We start from the raw sequence: 6,000 nt of genomic DNA on the forward strand, positions 1-6,000 counted from the left end.
ATGGAGCCTCCTGCAGAGAGCTCTTTCCTGCCAAAAGCTGCTTAAGATTAATAAAACTCTCTCTGCTCCAAACGCTGATGTTTCCGTTTGTTTGGCCTCATTGTGTGTCAGGCACACGAAGTTGGGCTCAACACTTCTGGGTCAGTGGCTTTTGACTAGGAGATGGCACGCTTTTCTCATGTCATAATCCGAGGGCATGGAGCACATCTGATAGGCCAGAGACCAAGAGGACAGATTGGGCAGTTCCCTTTGGCAGATGTCATGCTTTGCTTTCTTTTAAGCAGTCTCTTCCTGACCCTTAGCACCTTCACCCCACTTCGCTCACTCTGCCTGCAAAGGATCTGCCTGGTGAAATCTTTGATCAATTGTTTGGGGACAGAAGGGCGAGAACCTTCTCTTGGTGCACACGCCCCCCGCCCCCCCGCCACACGCTGATAATCCCAGAGCAGCTGTCTTTGAAGCAAGGGCATGAGGAAGGCCAGCCACAGAGGGCTTTGTTTTGTTGAGTGGAGTTGACGTGACCCAGCAGTGGGCTCGTACGTCTGTGGCACAGAAAGCCCAACTCCTGCAGCGGGAGTTTGCAGCAAAGTAAGGGCTTATGGCACCAAGCAAGAGAGTGGGCGACAAGCCTCGGATCCACTCCAACTTGACCGTTTTTAAAGGGGAAGAACAAAGACGTTGGGGTAATTATCATCTTGTGACACATTTTTTTTTAAAAATATTTTTTATTTAGCTGCGCTGGATCTTAGTTGCAGCACACGGGATCTTCGTTGCGGCCTGCGGGATCCTTAGTTGCGGCCTGCGGGCCCTAGTTCCCTAACCAAGGATTGAACCTGAGCCCCCTGCACTGGGAATGTGGAGTCTTAACCTATGGACCACCAAGGAAGTCCCCTTGTGACATTTCTTAGTCGTAGTTTCGGGGCTCAGGATGTCTCTGGTTTGCCACTCTCTGGAGATCCATGGCTTGGCTGTCCGTGAGCTCATCTTGCCCTGGAGAAAAAAACCACGACTTTGTATGTTGATGATGAGACCTCATCTGACTCTGGGGGTTGAGTGCTCAGTGAGCAAAGGATTAGGTCAGAGGGGACAAGAAAGGGAGTAAAGTTTTGGACAGAGAGGCTCATCATCAACATGGCAGGGGAGCTCAGTTTTAGGGGGACTTGGTTTCACGGAGAGCTGCTTGTGAGAACAGAGATGAAGGGGGACTGCAGGGGAAGACAGAGGGAGACCCAGGGTTCTGGTAGTGGGAGAAGTTTTGCAGGTAAGACCTTGGAGAACTCAGGAGGAGAATCTGAAAGCTTCGCTGATGTTGTGGAGGGAGGAATTTCCCTCTACGCTTCTAGGTTCTTCTGGCTGGTCTAAGATTTAAACTGACATGAGACAGATTAACAAGAGAAAGTCACACAAAAGTTTAATAAAACGTATGCTTGGGAGAGACCCAAGAAAACTGAGTAACTCTCCAAAATGCTGGAAACCATCACCTTTTTTTTTTCCCCAGAAATAATGTATTTATAAACACAGAAATGGTTACAACAAAGATGGCCATGACGAGTGGGTATGCATGTATTTATTTATTTATTTATTTATTTATTTATTTATTTATTTATTTATTTATTTATTTATTTATTTATTTATTTAATATATATATTTATATATAAATCCTTGTCCAGCAACTGACTGTGGCACCTAAGGAGGTAAGTCCAGTCCTTGCATTTGCCCCGAACCCTCCCTTCTCTGCAGCTCCCCCGGTTGTGGGGTTTCACAAAGAACCCGCAGCTCCTCAGGCTGGGAATGGGGACACTTAGCACAGGGCCTTGGCTGGCAGAGAAGGGGAGGGGCTCCAAGGAGAACTGTCACCCACACTTCTAAGTCACCCTTGACCAATTTGGGGATCTCCAGCCCTTGGGGACCACATCTCAGCCCTTGCCCCTTTAAGAATAAAGGAGGTCTGACTGCCCCCATGTCCTTCCAGCATTAGGTAGGAAGTGACTAGAGATCATGAGGGGAAGAAAGCGGCTCCCAGGGGCGGGCACAGCAAGGACAGAACAGGAGGCTGCTTGCATTTTAGAGCTCCCTTCTCTCTGACGTCTGGGAGTGCCAGCCTCTAGTCCTCCATCAGCCCGAGCTTGGAGGATTACGAGGGTGAGGAGAGAAAAAGTGCCCACACTGGAAAAGTCTCTATGAGGTCACAGCAAACCCCTCTCCTGAGCACCAACCCCAATTTTAAAAGCTATGCTTGGGCGGGGAGGCTGCCGGATTTCCCTACCAGCTCAGTACTCCACAGCCATTCAGGAGGGCTGATGTTCCTTCTGAGAGAGGCTGAGAATAAGGATGGTATCCTGTGGGGGAAGGCCGTGCCTGAGGCCCAAGGAGATGGAGCCGTGGCCTGTCAAGGAAGAAGGGAACTTTTCCCACAGAGAGGAGCTGCAGAAAGAAGGGACCAGGACGTCTTTCCCCTCTACCTGGCGGACCGCAGCACAGGTCTCCACGAGCTGGCCAGGTGCTCCAGCCGGATGGTGCTGCTGGTGACAGTGAGGCAGAGGTCCTCGTGATGCTCCGCCGTCTTTAGGGGGTCGGGTCAAAGGAACACTGCGGGGAGGGCTGGGGGGGCTGCCCCCGGGGACCGGAAGTGTGGTAGCTGCGGTGCTGCGAAGCCTGGGGGGCCTGGGCCTCAGGGCAGGGCGAGAACAGATGTGCATCAACAAGGGCAGGGTCAGCTGTGCCAGAGAAGGGCTGAGGGCTGGCTCTGCCCCCTGTCCCACCTCGCTGGCTGTGCTGCCTTGGCGCGCCTGCCCTTGGGCATCAGCGTGGACAGAGTCCAAGTCAGAGCAGCTGACCCCACAAAGCCAGGCGTCCGTTACCCAGAATATCACGGTGGTACCCGTGCCGTGGACAGGACTGCGGACTGCTGGAGTCTCCTGTTCTCAGAGGTGGAGGAGAGAAGGGGGTCAATCAAGGGCTCCCGGTTTGGTCATCACGTCCCTCTCAGGATCCCTGCGACAAAAGTCTCGTCAGCTCAGACCTCCCGAGCTTCAGCTCCCGTGAGTGTCTCAGCTCTTGCCCCGCTCACAAGCCCTGCAGGTGGTCCCTGACTTCTCTGAGAAGACAGCATTGACCCTCACAGAGGAAGGAGGTGGTGGTGGGTATGGAGGTGGCACCATGGCCGCTAAGAACCCCTGGGGCCGAGAAAAGAAGCGGACGCTGGAATCAGGGCTCCCTCTGTCCTCTCCCCTGATGATGACGACGACCGTCAGAGACAGCCAGATGTGCTCCCCGACTCGAAGGCAGAGATGTGGATGCACTCCAAGTCACACACCGAGACCAAGCCCCACAAGTGCCCATGCTGTTGCAGCCCTTCGCCAGCCGCTGCTACCTGGCTCAGCACACGTGTATCCACTCAGGGACCAAACTTCCGTGAGAAGTCCTTCCCGCAGCCCTCTCACTCCAGCCGCACGCCCGCATCCACACCGGGACACCCAGGTGTGCACAGCCAGGATGTGAGAACACCTCCACACAGCTCGAACCTGCAGTCCCACGGGCCGCGGCGCAACAAAGGTAAACCCTGCCAGGGCTGCAGCTGTAACCGGGCGTGCTCGGATACAGCCTTGCTGGAGACACCCCCGTCCACGCACACCGTGAAGCAAGGTGTACACCTGCGCCGTCTGCAGCCGGGCCTACAGACTGGAACCACACCTGACGCAACACGTGATGTGCAAACACATCCCTCCTGATTTCCTGCAGTGGTGGCCCAGGCCCAGGCCCTCACCCTAAATACCATTCTCGGCTAAAGACCAGAGAGCCCGTGGGAGAGGGTGGTTCCCGACCTCAAAGAGGAGGAAGGCAATTCACACGGAGACAGAAAAGCAAATGCTTTGAAAACAAACCGCTGGGCTGCACTCCGCAGGCCTGCAAGCCCTGGGCCTGCCCAGCCTCAAGACCAAAGAGCAAGCCTGGAGTCAGCGACCGCCGCAGAGACCTCAGTGGTTTACTGGCTGGGGGACCTCACACGTGCAAAGCAAAGTCCGGAGGCAACACCCCTCCGTGTGCAGCAGGCGGCGGGCAGGACAGGCACCAAGCTTCCCGCTCTGCCCGGTGAGGGCACAGGCTGAGAGCTGAGATAACCTGCAAAGGCCCGAGGGCGGGGGCCTGGCCAGACTGGCTTCCGTGCGGCCCGTTGCACCCCAAAAGCCCGCTCTGCCGCCCTCCCACCCCGACGCAAACAGGTGAGCCACGGCAAGCTGGACCGAAGGCTTTGCACTGTGCTAAAAAATTACCGTCTAACTATGCAAACACACACCAAATTTTAACAGCAGAGGGAGTTTGCTTATGGCGATACTCAATCGGGCCAGCACCGCAGGCATGACTCCCGGTCTGCGCCGGGTCCTGCAAAGCACCCGTGCGAGGCGCGGCCATAACGGGCGCCGGTAGCTTGCCAGCCGCGGCCGCTGAGGCAGCTGGCGATCGCTTTTTCAGACAGCACGTGCAGACCTGCGTCCACAACTACCTCACTTCTCTGGGACAGGCTCCTGGAGGCGAGGGTAAGGGCGCGTTTTCAGTGATGCTGCCAAACCGCTGTCCGCAAGGGTTGAGACAACCTGCGGAGAACTGCCGCGCTCCCGGCGGAGGGTCTGGCCTGCTTCCAGCTCTCTCCTCCCGGCAGGGCTTCCAGGGCGCCCGCCAGGGGACGCGCTCTCGCCGCCGCTTCCGGGCCTCAGCGCCTCGTCACGGGCTCCTGCCTCGGGGCCCCACGTTTCCTCCCGTCGCGACTGGCAGGAGGCCCGCGACCCCGCACCCTTCGAGGGACCCGGGTGTCCCCCAGCGCCGACAGCCCCGCCCCACGCGGCTCCAGGAAGGGCGGGAAGGAGGCTAAGGGCCGAGCTCATGGAGAGGGTCCTGGAGTTCGGGAAGGAAGTGGGTTCGGGGGGGCACCCCGAACACTGAGGGGACCCGGCCCGGCGGGGACAGAGGGGGTGGGGGGCGGGCGGCTATGCCCCGCGTCCTGCCCGGACACCTCCGTCTGGCCGTGGCCCTGCGCCGCCGGACCTCTCCCGGCGCCCTTCTCCCCGCGGGGCCCGAGAAGCCTCCCCGGCGGCCGGCCCCGGACGCCGGACTCAGTCACCGTCGCCCGGACGACCCCCTCGTTCTCTCACCTTCATCCGCACGCCCCCAACTCACCCCAGCCAGGCGCCCGGGGCCGCTTCCAGGCTCGACGCGCACGTGCTCCGCCCGCACGTCCGGGGAGGCGGCGGGAAGGCGCGGTTGATACAGAGTAACCAGGCCTCCGCCAATCCCTGCAAGGGCCCCGCCCGATGACCCCCGCCCGTGCCCTGCGCCCCCTAAGTCCCGGGGGCCTGCGGTTCCGCCCGCCTGGGTTCGGGGCATTCCGGTGGTTCTTGGGGAGCCGAGAGGTTCTCGGGGGTCCGTGGTATTCGGGGGGCTGCACGGGGGCCGACAGGTTGGGGGGCGAGGGCGGGGCGTCGGAGGCGCCATCCAGCCTGGTTCTGCACGTCCTCAGGCCCCAGGAGCGGAGCCGGGGTCCTGGGGGTCCTGGGCTGGGGTGGAGGGGAGGGCGCCACGACCCCCGCCCCTGCAGCAGGAGGAAGCTGTGACCCTGGATTAACCCCACGCCACCGCCCTGGAGCTCTGCGGAGACAAAGCCCGGCTGGGGTCGTAGCCCAGGGGGCAGACCCCCCCGCCCCTCCCGTGCCCCCGCAGCCCCAGCCGGAGGCCCCCGGGGATCCCACCCCCGCCTGACCCTGGGGCGCAGCTGCGCGCGGCGGAGAGGCCTTCGCGACGGTGGAGGCCTGGGGACCCGAGTTCTCGGTGACCCTGGTCAGCCACGCAGGGGAAGCCTCTGAAGTGCCGCCGTCCTGGCTCGGACACGCTCTGGCCTCTCCCCTGTGCAGTTTAGTTTGGGGAGATGTTGCACACAGCGAGCCGGAAGGCGCTCTAGAGAGGAGACCAGGAGGGTTTCGAGTTGCTTTTTTTTTTTTTTTTTTT

General features: G+C 59.5%; 2 pseudogenes; one reads left to right on the forward strand and one right to left on the reverse strand.

Moving 5' to 3' along the window:
* The first annotated feature begins 2,691 nt into the window (after positions 1–2,691).
* On the forward strand, positions 2,692–3,418 carry LOC103080773 (zinc finger protein 384 pseudogene; annotated as a pseudogene).
* A 918-nt stretch (positions 3,419–4,336) lies between these two features.
* Positions 4,337–6,000, reverse strand: part of LOC103081047 (zinc finger protein 268-like) — an 11,678-nt pseudogene continuing 10,014 nt past the window's right edge.

The sequence above is a fragment of the Lipotes vexillifer genome, unplaced genomic scaffold (assembly GCF_000442215.2).
Source record: "Lipotes vexillifer unplaced genomic scaffold, Lipotes_vexillifer_v1.1 scaffold1529, whole genome shotgun sequence".
Classification (NCBI taxonomy): domain Eukaryota; kingdom Metazoa; phylum Chordata; class Mammalia; order Artiodactyla; family Lipotidae; genus Lipotes; species Lipotes vexillifer.